Source organism: Sorex fumeus, unplaced genomic scaffold (assembly GCF_029834395.1).
Source record: "Sorex fumeus unplaced genomic scaffold, SorFum_2.1 ptg000129l, whole genome shotgun sequence".
Lineage (NCBI taxonomy): Eukaryota > Metazoa > Chordata > Mammalia > Eulipotyphla > Soricidae > Sorex > Sorex fumeus.
The window spans coordinates 268574-281986 of record NW_026606186.1 but is presented as its reverse complement, the minus strand read 5'-3'; the positions used below and the strand labels follow the sequence as shown (position 1 = coordinate 281986).

Sequence of the window (13413 nt, the reverse complement as noted above, 5' to 3'; positions counted from 1 at the left end):
ACTCATTTAATGAAGAGTTAATTTCTCACTCCACCTTCTTCAAATTAATAGAATTTAAATATCTGTTATACTTTATTTAGATCTTTTAAATCTACTACCACCTTATAATCTACTACCTTTATAATTTAAACTTAACTTTTTAAAATGTAACCATAAAATACTGTCATCACATTATGAGTTTCATAAATCAATGAAGATTAATATTTCTCTAACAATATAATACTAAAAATAGTGATCCAATAATGCAGATGTTTAGTGGTACCTTAACGCAACCTCAGTTAAATGTGTGTGTGAGTGTATGTGTGTGTGTGTATGTGTGTGCATCCTGCATAATTACTAACATAGTAGGACATTTAATTATCAATATATTTTTTCTCATGGATTTTCTCTTAGAAATAGATTCCATTCCTATAGGCTCTAGTGATACCTGGCTACTGAGGCCTTACCTCTATGGTTATAACATCCTAAAATGAATGATAAACAGTATATAATAAACAGTAGAAATTCCCTTATAATTCCATTCATCCAATGCAGTAATTAAGATATTTCTTCATTCTTGAGGCTTGTATAATCCAGTATTTTAAAAAAGGAGGAAAAAATTCTGTCTTCAACACTTTAGTGATGAAAGAAGAATACTTTACTAAGACTTGTTCATAATCCAGTAAATAAACAGCATGTTTAACAGCAAAAGAAAATATTGATGGGAGGTACACATTTTTCATTTCAAAGTAAGGAGCCTGTTGAGTGGTAGTTCCTTTTTTAAAATATTTGATTAGACATAAAAGTTCTCATCATACTCACTCCAGAAATAAATTTATGCTGTTGTGATTTTGTTTGTGGGTTTTCTTTATATCAAAATTCAAGCAATGTACTTGACTCTAATCAGAACCATCAAAGCTTTTCAAAATGTCCACATAATTTACAATTTTTGCTTTCTTATAATGATGTCAAACAGTGTTTCTTTTGTTCTACTAAGTTCTATGTTACAGACACACAAAAAGTATTTGCAAGACATCCAGCAAATATTTACAATACAACCGCTGTGCACCAGACCTAATTTTCTGGTTGCAAGGGACATTAAACAAAACAAAGTTCCCTTCTACCTAGGAGAGAATAAAGGAGAAAGGAAGGTTCGATGTTGAGCAGAATACAAATGAACAAATGCTAAGTAAGGATAAGGTAAACACTTCGATGAAGTGAAAGAGTTAATTTATAAAAATACTACAAGATGTAGATGACTTCAGACTGGATAGTCACAAAAAAACTCTCCGAGGATGTGATAGCAGACTTTTCATTCCAGTCAGAAAAACAGTAACACACCATCACATAACAGCAACAAAAGTCTCTTAGTAATTTTGTTTGTTTTATGGTTTTTTTGTGTTTTGTTTTTGTTTAGTCACTATGATTTACAAAACTGTCAACAAAAGAATTTCAGACATATAGTGTTCCAGGGTCTGGAGCAATAGCACAGCGGTAGGGCATTTGCCTTGCACGCGGCTGACATGGCCCACCCGAGTTCGATTCCTCCGCCCCTCTCGGAGAGCCTGGTAAGCTACTGAGAGTATCTCACCCGCATGGCAAAGCCTGGCAAGCTACACATGACGTATTCAATATGCCAAACACAGTAACAACAAGTCTCAAAATGGAGACATTACTGGGCCTGCTCGAGCAAATTGATGAACAATGAGAGGACAGTGACAGAGATAGTGTTCCAACTCCTAACCTGCTACCAGTGTCCTATCCCTCCACCAAAGTTTCCAGGTCGCCTCCCCTTCTTGTTATCCCCTAACTACTTGCTAGGCACATTTTAAAGTTTAACTGTTGTAGTTTGGCCCCCATTCTTACAGTTGCATTGGCTCTAGTAGTTTAGATCAATGGAAGCATCTTGTTTCTACATCACCAATATATCCAACATCCCTGATTCTTGTGCCTGTACTAGTTCCAGGAAACCTCTTTATTTCCCCACTCCCCACATTTTTCTATCTTCCTAACCTTTCCATCTCTATAGTCTAGGGCCAAGAGCTTTCCTGCCTTCAATACCTTACATTCTCCTTTCATGTTTTTCTATAAACCACAAAAAAGATTCATCTGATTCATGAGAGAAAAGAACTTTTAAACATATTGTACTCAAATTCTAAATGACTGTGTTTATCCATGCGCTAAAATTTACAATTGAGGTTTTTTTTTCCAATTTTATGTGCTGCTTCCAAATGCTGCATTTCAAAAAGCAGTTTTGTCATCTACTTGGGTATTGAACTCTGAAAGCTATGCAAAAAAGAAGTTGAGTAAGATATATGATACACAGAAGGATAATTTCCACCTTTTATATTTACCCTCTCTCACCTGCTTTATTTTCATGATATTCAGCGGGAAATGATTTTGGAAGAAGATATTAGTGATAAAATCTTTGGGGGTTTTTGCTTTGTTTTTTTTTTTAACTCCAATACTAAATATTGAGTCTTGAATAATATAGTGTCCAATAAATATGTATTTAAGAATGGTTGGGGGAAAAGCAAGAAAGTATTATATAACTTTGTTCCTATTATCCATACTGAATTTTGAGAATTTCATGTAGGTATCTATGTTTGTGTAATATCTCCATAATATCTGTTTTTATTACCTGCCCATCATACCACTTAAGCAATGAACTGAAAAAGTCAAGCCCTTGGGTTCATTTATCATCATTGATCTTCATTACTAGGGATCACTTGAGATCCCTGACTTTCGAGAGACAAAGAGTTCTTAAATCACTGTGACTAATCCACACTTTATTTATGTCTGCATATCCACAAGTTGAACCAATATCCTGAATGATATTATATCCACATTCTAGACCTAAACTTACATTAGAAAGTCTTCCTAGGAAAGACTATGTCAGAGACAAGCCCTTGTGCTTTGGGCACACTAGGTTTCTGTAGACTATCCGTGTGTAAAAGAAAGGGACTCGCATATATATTAAAACCAGAGATAAACTTTATAGTTAGTCCTCCCTTTATAGTAGTCACTATCCACATGTAGCTACTTATGCACATAATCTTTTGTGTATATGTGCTGGAGGTGGAATCCAGAGTCCTTTGTATGTGAGGCAAATATGCTCTAGCTTTGAATCCCATCTCTAGCTCCTACAAAAGTAGATATTAAAATTTAAATTATATATTTTAAATTTTATTAAAATATAAAGCACTGTAGCACTGTCCTCCCATTGTCCATCGATTTTCTCAAACAGGCCCAGTAACATCTCCATTGTGAGACTTGTTGTTTCTGCATTTGGCATATCTAATACATCACAGGGAGATTGCCAGGCTTTGCCTTTTGGGCGAGATACTCTCGGTAACTTGCTGGGCTCTCCGAGAGGGGCAGAGGAATAGAACCTGGGCCGACTGGGTTGGCCACGTGTAAGGCAAACGCCTTACCCGCTGTGCTAACGATCCAGCCCTTAAAATAAATTCAATTTAATATTTGAAATAAAACTTCAAATATAAACTTAATCTTTCAGTAACACTAACCACATTTTAAGCCCATTAGTCAAATGTGGCTAGCATTTGCCATATCACTCAAATAACAGACATTTCCATTATCACAGAAAATATTGCTTTTCTGAATAGTACTACTCTAGAATAATTATTTGCATCGCATTACAGAAATCCTACATTGGACACTCAATTCTGTACCCGTTTCTTTTTCTTTTGTGGGGTGAGCAGGGAGCACACATGACAGTGCTCAGGGCTTACTCCTGACTCTGTGCTGTGGGATCACTTTTGGTGAGGCTCATTGAACCATATGGGATACTGGGATTGAACCCAGGTCAGACTCGTGCAGGACAAATGCCATATTGTCCTACACTTGTTTCTTTTTTTTTTTAATGTAGGAGTACTGCAATTTATTCAGCCACTGATTAAGCTGCTACACTTGTTTCTTAATCAACCAATTCTCACTTTTGAATCTTTTTATTTATCTGAATGTCTAAAATTATTCCTGGTTAAATCTTTCTTGAAGAACAAATATAGGTAATATTTTCTAAACAACGGAAATATACCAAGGCAAAGTACAGATGGTCTATCACAAAAAACACAACACAAAGTTAATTTCCTGATATCAAGCTAATGAATGCAGAAGTCCATGATTTGTAAGAAGTCTAAATTATAAATGATTTATCACATATAGTCCACTAATTAAACAACAACAGAAGTTTAAGCAAAAACATAAAAGTGTTGCAAATTAAAATCTTATCAGATCTTATCTAGGAACAATTAACTTAGTGATTATTGTTTTAAGTTAGGTAGGAATGTGTTACTACAAGAGTCCACTTTCCTTACATAAACCTAAGTTTTCTTCCTGATGAATTACTTGCTCATAAATTTGCTTCCTCTATAGCAGATGCCCAAATGCTTTCTAATAGATCTTAAATCTCTATTCAGAGTAATTAAATTCATGAGTATGCAGCACGCAAAACATTATAGAAAGCAATACGAATATATAATTCATTGTTTATTTGGGCCAAAACTATCTGGTATATGTTTAAACACCAGTAAGTGCATAGGTGCAGGCAAAGACACAACAATCATTCTCTCATTAGCATCACTGTATCACAGTCATCCTGTTGTTTGTAGAACAGGCACCAGTAACATATCTATTCATCCCAGCCCTGAGATTTTAGCCACCTCTCCTTACTTGTCTTTCCCAATGATTGGAGGCTCTTTCAGGGTCAGTGGAATGAGACCTGTTATAGTTACTGGTTTTGGCATATCGAATATGCCACGGGGAGCTTGCCAGGCTTGCCAGGCTCTGCCCCTGTGGGCAGGATACTCTGTAGCTTGCTGGGCTCTCTGAGAGGCATATATATATATATGTATATATATATTTATACATATATAAATATATGTATATTTTAAATATATACATATATAAATATATATATTTCTCATTAGCATATAGCATAATCTATAATATCCCCTAAACATACGCTTACATTTCAGTAAATATAAGCATATGTATTGAAGTGTGCCTTTTTTTTTAATACATCCTCATTAGGTCACTTCTCCCAGGATTCAAAATCAAAAAGCCTTAATAGCAATTCTGTTTCTTAGCGTTCTTCCAATTGAGTAACAGTCTCCTTTCTGAACCTCCCCCACTTCAGAAGCTGTTCTGGAAGCCGAGAGGCAACTGGTGAAGCAACTTCTGCGGGTCGCAGGCGGTCCAGAGGACTACTCGAGCAAAGCCGTTGTCCAGATTCCCAAGCTGGCCAAGTCTAAATGTAAGTGTGAGAAACAAACTAGTTCCATGGCCCAGCGACCCAGCAACCCAGCTGTGGGGGTGACCCTCCGCTTAGCTGTGGCCGTGTCGCTGTGAATAGGGGCTGTGCCGCAATTCCTACCTTCCCCCACACCTCCACGGCCGTTCAGCCTTGATAAGACCCCCGCCTCTAATGTGAGCTTTTAAAATCCCCAGTAGTAAACGCACGTGCAGAGTGTGATTCTAACTGATTTTTAAGTCCAAGCTCATGTTGTATAAAGTCTTAAAATAATCATTTCCGCAGAACCTAAGAAGGTATTCAAGTGTTCACCAGATGCTAGCAACTAGATTTTTGCAAAGGAAAATTGCTAACTTAAGTTTCTTTCCATGATTCGCTGAGGGTTTTTACGTAAAGATTCGGAGATTTGCAAAATAAACAATTCCTGTGCAAATAAGAAAATTAAAATAATCTTATCATCTTCTGGTTATGTCTTTTTTGTGCTTTTCTATCATCAGATTTCTCTTAATTGGGCCAGATTCTTTTATGGTTGATATTTTAATAGTTTTCTGTTATATAAGTTGTAATGAAAATATAATCCTTTAAGATGGTAAAGGTAAAGGTAAAGGCACTCCCGTTGATCGTCGATTTGCTCCAGCGGGCCCAGTAACGGCTCCATTGGAGACTTTGTTGTTACTGTGTCTGGCATATCCAATACTCTCAGTAGCTTGCCGGGCTCTCCGAGAGGGGCGGAGGAATCGAACTCGGGTTGGCCATGTTGGCCGCTTGTAAGGCGAACGCCCTACCCGCTGTGCTATCGTTCCAGCCCCTTTAAAATGACTGAAGTGATATGAACTAAATATTTCTAAATACAATCTAATATTCAATAGTGTGTTTTAATACATATGATTTATTAATATGCAATAATGAATATATCACAACAGCATACCAAATTCATTTTTATTACTTAACTTATCTCTCAGTACAAACAATTAAAACATAATTGACTTTTTAACTTTAATGAAAAAAAGACACTGTTCATTTCTGACGAGTAGGGATTATCTCACAGTACCCAGAGTTATCCTATACTTATTAAAATAACCTGGCCTTAAGTGTGAATCTTGGACACACAGCTCAATATTTCCTAGCATGTAATAGTACAATGGTTTTTAATGATCTATTTAATTTTACTTCATAAAGAAGTAATAATTAAGAATCCTCAGATTTTTGCTTGCTTGCTGTAGATGCAGTTCACAAAAAGACAACCAAAGATCTAGCCTTTTAGCTAAGGAAGCCCACGTGCTTACATCCTGTCTAAAATGAATTCATTCAGAGTTATTGGAGAAATGCAAATAGAAAAATAATTTTCCTACAGTATCACATTTTTATTACAGGTACCACTAATTGTTTTGGCTAAAATCCATTTGGGCCAGATGTTAATCAAATGAAATATTTATAATCCAAAACCATTGAATTAAAAAAAAATATATACTCATTTAAGCAACAAGTTATAGGACTCATGCTGATTACTTATTTTGGAAACGCTGATGAAGCTGGACTAACTCAGGTTACATTCATAATGTCAGGGCAAGTAAGGCCTGAACTTCATCCAGAGAAACTTCATAATTGTTGCCACCAAGCACAGGCTTAGTTCTGGATTTTTTGCAACAAAGTCTTGCTGCCAAGGGCATTGAAGGGTCCGCCCAGTAAAAAGTTGCAATAGCAATATTAAAATAAATCATAAAAGTACAGAAGGTGGTTATTATAGGGCAGAGAAAAGGAATTGCTTGTAAAGCTGTGGTGGAAATATCAAAAATATATTTATTGGACTTTTACAAAGTGAACTTTGTTTATAAACTAAGGTGCAAAAGTTTTTTAACTAAGTAAGACATAAAGATTACTCAATAAACGATTTCATTCAGTGATCAACAGCAATGATTTGGCAAGTGAAAATAAAAATCACACTTATCCAACATGGTCAGTAATTCAGCCAGAGGCAGGACCAAAGTTTGGGATGGTTTTCTATAATAGTTTTCTAATATGATAGTTTTCTAATAATAAGGATGGAATTCATATTAAGAAAAAATCTTGACAGAAAAAAATAAAGAAAGCTTTCAATATATGTATGCTTAGTGAAAATAAATCTGATTTATGCTAAATTTCACATAACAAGAGAAATTTACTTGAAATTATGTAGAAAATGACAAAATATTAAATATAAAGACCATAAACAGCTTATAATATGGAACTAGATGATCATAAGTAGGATTCTGTATGTCCCCTGAAAAAATAAGTATAATAGCTATATGTATCTTAGTTATCTTGATTGTTCTTTCTGATCCTCTTTTTATCTCTTGAAATATACATTTCTGAATCATGTGCATAGACATTTTGGTAAATATTAGCACTGTAGCACTGTCCTCCCGTTGTTCATGGATTTGCTCAAGCGGGTACCAGTAACATCTCCATTGTGAAACTTGTTGTTATTGTTTTTGGCATATCAAATATGCCATGGGGAGCTTGCCAGGCTCTGCCTTGTGGGCGGGATACTCTCATAGCTTGCCAGGCTCTCTGAGAGGGATGGAGGAATTGAACCCGGGTTGGCTGCATGCAAGGTATACGCTCTACCCGCTGTGCTATCACTCCAGTCCATGGTAAATATTAAATTAATTAAATATTTTAGATTTAATAACCTTTCTCTGAGTGACATTTGTCACAGAAAGAGTTGTTTTGCTTATTAAAATTTTTTAAGTGCCTCAAACATAGTAAGCATAAGTAGTATAGATTAAAGGTCCTCCCGTTGTTCATCAATTTGCTCGAGCGGGCCCAGTAATGTCTCCATTGGAGACTTTGTTGTTACTGCGTTTTGCATATCGAATACATCACAGGTAGCTTGCCAGGCTCTCCGAAAGGGGCGGAGGAATCGAACTCGGGTCGGCCATGTTGGCTGCGTGCAAGGCAAACGCCCTACCGCTGTGCTATCATTCTCATTTTATGTTTGGATATTAATATATAGGTTGGATTCACACTAAAGAGGTGGTGTGTAATACATTGAAATTAATGAACTACATCTGGAACCAAAAATATCTATGAAAAAATCTACTAAATTGATCCCTATCTGTTTTATTAATCAAGCCCACTGGGGAAGGACTTTCTTGTGGTTGCACTATATTTTGGAGATAAATAGAGAGGAGAAACCACAGTTCAATTTGGAAGTTGTCTGAAACTTTGAAAAATATGAGGTTTTATATTATATGACAGTAATAAAGTCCAATCCTTAATGGATGCCATCATGATATATAGGTATATAAATAACCTGTATGTTTCATTTTCTTGCCAAACATTATAGCAGTGGACAAGATGACCCTGTCTACTCAATATTGAATTTACTCCTTTACTTCTTACTCCCACTCTGCCTTACATTTTTTAAGGATAAAGATTGGGGAAAGGGCCGAGGGGGTTAGGCTAGCTTAAAATGAACAACTAGTTTCAGCAGAGAACTGGAAGTCAGATGCCTACCAACTTAGAATATGACCTTTAGGGAGTCATAAGGCTAAATCTACAACAGGGAGGCTAATAAAGTTTTACATGTATATGATGATATATGATAGAAGAGAGCACTTTTACATACAGTCTCTTATTTACCTCCATAGCCTCCTGACAGTTTTACAGAGTGGAAATTTGATAACCAGAGAACTTAATCATTGTTCATAGACACACAATATTATGTGTCATATCTAAGAACAGAAATGTATTATACTACTGCTCTTGTTTTTACAATTTTTTCCCTATACCACACAGTTGCCCTCTGTATTATCCTCTGTATGTCTTCCAAATCAGAGCTGTGTTTTCCAGTATGGTAGTCATAGGCCATGGACATATGTAAGAATTGAGCACTTGACTGAGATATGCACTGTGTAAATTAGATGCTATATTTTTGAGATTTTGAGTGGAAAAAAATGAAGTGAAAATTTCTCAATTTTTTATATTTATTGCACATTAAAAACATGATACTTTGGATACCTTGGGTTTAAATGACATTTAAATTAATCTCACCTATTTCTTTTGACTTCTTCAATGTGGCTATTCGACAATTTGGCCACATATGTGACTTACACTATCTCATAGACAAGATTGGACTAGAGGATTCCATTGTTCAGAGTCCCCAAATACAGATACATAGTATTTGACTTGTTTATACACCTGTCTTGACATGACTGAGACAAAGTTGTCAGAAGTGGAGCAATTATAGATTGGTATCAGTTGTTTAGTTATTCTCACACCAGGGGAAAAATTACACTTCTTTTGTTGATGCCTCAAATTGCTCATTCATTAAGAGGGCTCATTTTACACTTGCTAAATGTTTGAAAGGCTTAGAGCAAAAGTGCCATGGAAAGAACTATAAATTACATTTATGACTTTGCATCACACCTCATTTCAAAATATGCTCCCATTAAGCATAATGAGCCAATGAGACAATGGACTATTAGATGACAGATGCAATATAAAATGCATATAAACTTACTATGAAATACAGTACATTTTATTCTTCCTAGCAGTTCATTAAGATATTTTACAAAGAATCCCTAAAAAGAAGAAATCAAACTGAAATTTCTCAGGTGAAATTAGATCTTATTTCAGAGGAAAAATGCATATAATAAAAAAACAGCTCAAGTAATTAAAAGTTTCTGTCTTTTGGGCATTTATTATATAGGCTCAAGCACTGTACTCAGTTAGATCATAATTATCTCATTTAAGAAAATGAAAATTAGCAAAAGGGAACAGAAGCAAAGCTCTTAAGAATTACCAATTTTCATTTTAGAACTATTTGAAATTAAAATTCAACCAATCATAACAATTATTAGAATATCTTTTATTAATTCTATTTTATTCATTTCAAGCCCACAAGTGTTTGGATAGCAAATACAATGACTAGACCAAGGAACAGTTCTATGTGTTGAGGGGATATTGAATAATCAGACCAGAACTTTTTCCTTAAAGAGTACACAAATTGGTAAATTTGTGAACAAATTTTTGTAAAATACTTACTTTTAAACAAGATCTTACAAGTTATTCTACCCTTCTAAAGAGTTTATGTTGCAATAGATATCTTTATAGCACCATTCCATAGCATGTTAAAGAGTTATTATTTATAAATCAAAGATCTCAAGTAAATTAAACATATATAAGCAGTTAAAATAAAGATAAAGCAAGTTTTGAACCATTAGAATTCTCTAAACAAGGAAAGTGAAAATTATATTAAGATTTCTAGATTTTCTTAAGAAAGTTTATTCTCAGTGGTGATATGAGTATAAAGATCAGAGTTGTAATATGAGCTTTTATTTTTTTTTTGGCACTGGAGTATTTTTTAAATTAATTGAATTATTGAATCACCGTGAGAACAGTTACAAAGCTTTCAGGTTTAAGTGTCAGTCATATAATGATCAAACACCCATCCCCTCACCACTGCACATTTTCCACCACCAAGAACACCAATATACCCCCTATCCCACCTCTCCTGATGCCTGTGAGGCAGATTATTTCCACTTAACTCTCTCTCTACTTTGATTACATTCATTATTTTGACAAAAGATGCATCATTATTATTTGGAATTTTCCCCCAACAATCAGACCTGCTGAAAAGGCATTGTGAAATAACTTATTTTCTATTGCTGGTTATGAAGACCATATGATGTAGCGCAGCCACAGTAGCGGCCACACAATTTTGGATTTCTAGTATTTTACTAATTAAGCCCGTCACCACCAGCTCATACCTGGCTGTCTAATAAGCTCTGAGGCAGCGGCCACCATGCTGCCGGGGGGGGGGGGGGCGGGGGGGAGCAGAAGAGACAGACACCCTTTCCCTCCCGGGGTTGGGGGTGCATGGCGCCATAGTTCAATATATAATCCATTCACATTTCTGCCGAAAGCTGCTGGGCTCCGAATTGGGTCCGTGTACCTTGGGGCCATGGCCATGCCGGAGAGCCGCTCGTGGGGGGCAACTCTCAGCCTCGGCGGGGCGGTAAGGATGTGCCAGTTCTGCCCTCCCCCCCATCCCATGAGGCCACAGTTGCCCCGTCACTGTAGGCTCATACCTGACTGTCCAATAAACTCTGAGGTGGCTGCCACCATGCTGCCAGGGGGGGAAATGGCGGAAGAGACAAACAACCGCTCCCTCCCGGGCGGGGGGCCGGGGGGCATGGCGACAGAGTTCAATGCATAATTCATTCATATTTCTGCCGAAAGCTGCTGAGCTCCGAATTAGGTCCATGTGCCTCTGGGGCCATGACCGTGCAAGAGAGCCTGTAATATGAGCTTTTAATGCACAAAATTGTTATTATAATAATGAAAAAATCTGGGTATCTTTTAAGAGTACCTCTTGCACCTTAAAGCAAACTTACCATCAATCAGTGCTAATGATGTCTGCTGAAAACTGGCTTGCCTTTGCCCCTAAGATGTTTAAAATGCCACGTGAGAATCTATCTTTAAACTTAAAATTATTAAAAAGTGAACCATATCTTTAAACTTAAAAGTACTAAAAAGTTAAATGGGTAATTAATTCAGGCTTCCCTTTAAAAATTTCTGCAGAAATAATTGATATGGTTTCTCCTTTTATGAGAACACCAAATTTTTACCAAGAAAATTCAGAAAAGAGTTCTTTCTGCCATTTATTCATTAAATAATAAACTATAATTGATTTGAATTGACAGAGGCAAAATGAATGATCTCTCCCAAAGTAAAAATTTTGCTGGTGAGACAATTAAGCAGTTAAAAAAAAAAGTTTTCTTAGGGAAAAGGGTAATCACTAAAAATTACCAAAGAACCCAGGTATTTCTAGAAGTTTACCTAAGGGTTGTTTCAAATCCTATCCAAACTTTATAACTTGAATATTTTGTTTGGTTGTGGGTACCCTGTGCAAAGAAACAAAAAATGATAATGTAGACTAATAGTCATAAATTATATGAAAAGCACGTTTACAGTGGAGTTTATTTTACTTTTAAAATAACAAATATAATAAAGCCAATAATCACTGAGAACAGATCACTCACTTGTTACTCAGCTTCCTTTCTTTAGTGACTCACATAATTGAAATGAGTTTTCTTTGCCACTATATTAAAACAAATCCAGTATCATAAGATATTGCCCGCATTTACAGCTGATAAAATGAAGAATAATAGAACATTTGTTTCTCAACCAAAGATGTAAAAATTCTTTTGATTTTATGCATTTAAGAAAAATTTGTGGATATAAGGTCAATTGTATTAAGAACATATTCTTATCTTTCCAAATGACATACTTACTAAGCATTGCAGTTTGTACCGAAACAGTTAAGTATTAAGACTCCTTTTCTAAATTCAATGTCTCTCTAAGAAATGAAAATAGAGTATTTCATTTAAAAAAATACAACAGTGTTTGCATTTCTATTGACACCTAAATAAGATGAGAATAGACTCTGGGAAGTGTCTATTAAGTGTCTCTTTAAGGATAAGTGGACTTAGACTAATAGATATAAAATGCTTCATTATAGTACTTGGCACGTAGTTGCCATTCATTTTGTTATTTGTTATTATAGTAAAATATTATGATTTTTTATAATATGACAAGTCCTCCACATACATCTTTCTTTCAACTGAACAAATCCTTGTGATTCCCACTTTTTTTCATGGCCTTATGCCTCTCCCTCTTTACAATTGTATTTTCCCTACTTTTGCTCCAGATCACTCCTACCATTATTCAAAGTTTAATGTTAAGTCTTCCTGTTCTTGCCTGTCTTATTTAGCCTGATCCCTATAATGCCTAACTTTGCTCTATTCATCCATTTCCAAGATGTCTAGAACATGTACCTCTTCTAGCAAGTAAGAACATGATATTTTAATTTTCATTTCTATTTACCATTGGTTTATAATATGTAATTTCAGAGTTTTAACTTCATGTTTGTCTATATGTGTAATTGTTGCACTAAATAGCACGCAAAAAAAACTTTTGGGAAGATTTGATGCCACATCCAAAAGTGCTCAAGGACTTAATCCTAGCTCTGCACTCAGGGATCACTCCTGCCAGGCTTGGAGGACCATGTGGTATGCTGGGGATTAAAACTAAGTCAGTCGCATGCAAGAAAAGTGCTTTACCCATTGTAATCTGTCTCCAGCTCCCAAGAAGGACATTTTAAAAATCTGATATAA

The 13413-nt window shown here is 35.6% G+C and overlaps 1 protein-coding gene across 1 annotated transcript in view; it reads left to right on the top strand.

Moving 5' to 3' along the window:
• The first annotated feature begins 5160 nt into the window (after positions 1–5160).
• COL8A1 (collagen type VIII alpha 1 chain) overlaps positions 5161–13413 on the top strand; it is a 77769-nt gene continuing 69516 nt past the window's right edge. The window contains 1 exon segment of the mRNA XM_056138692.1: positions 5161–5254. The gene's annotated coding sequence lies outside the window, so the exon portion shown is untranslated.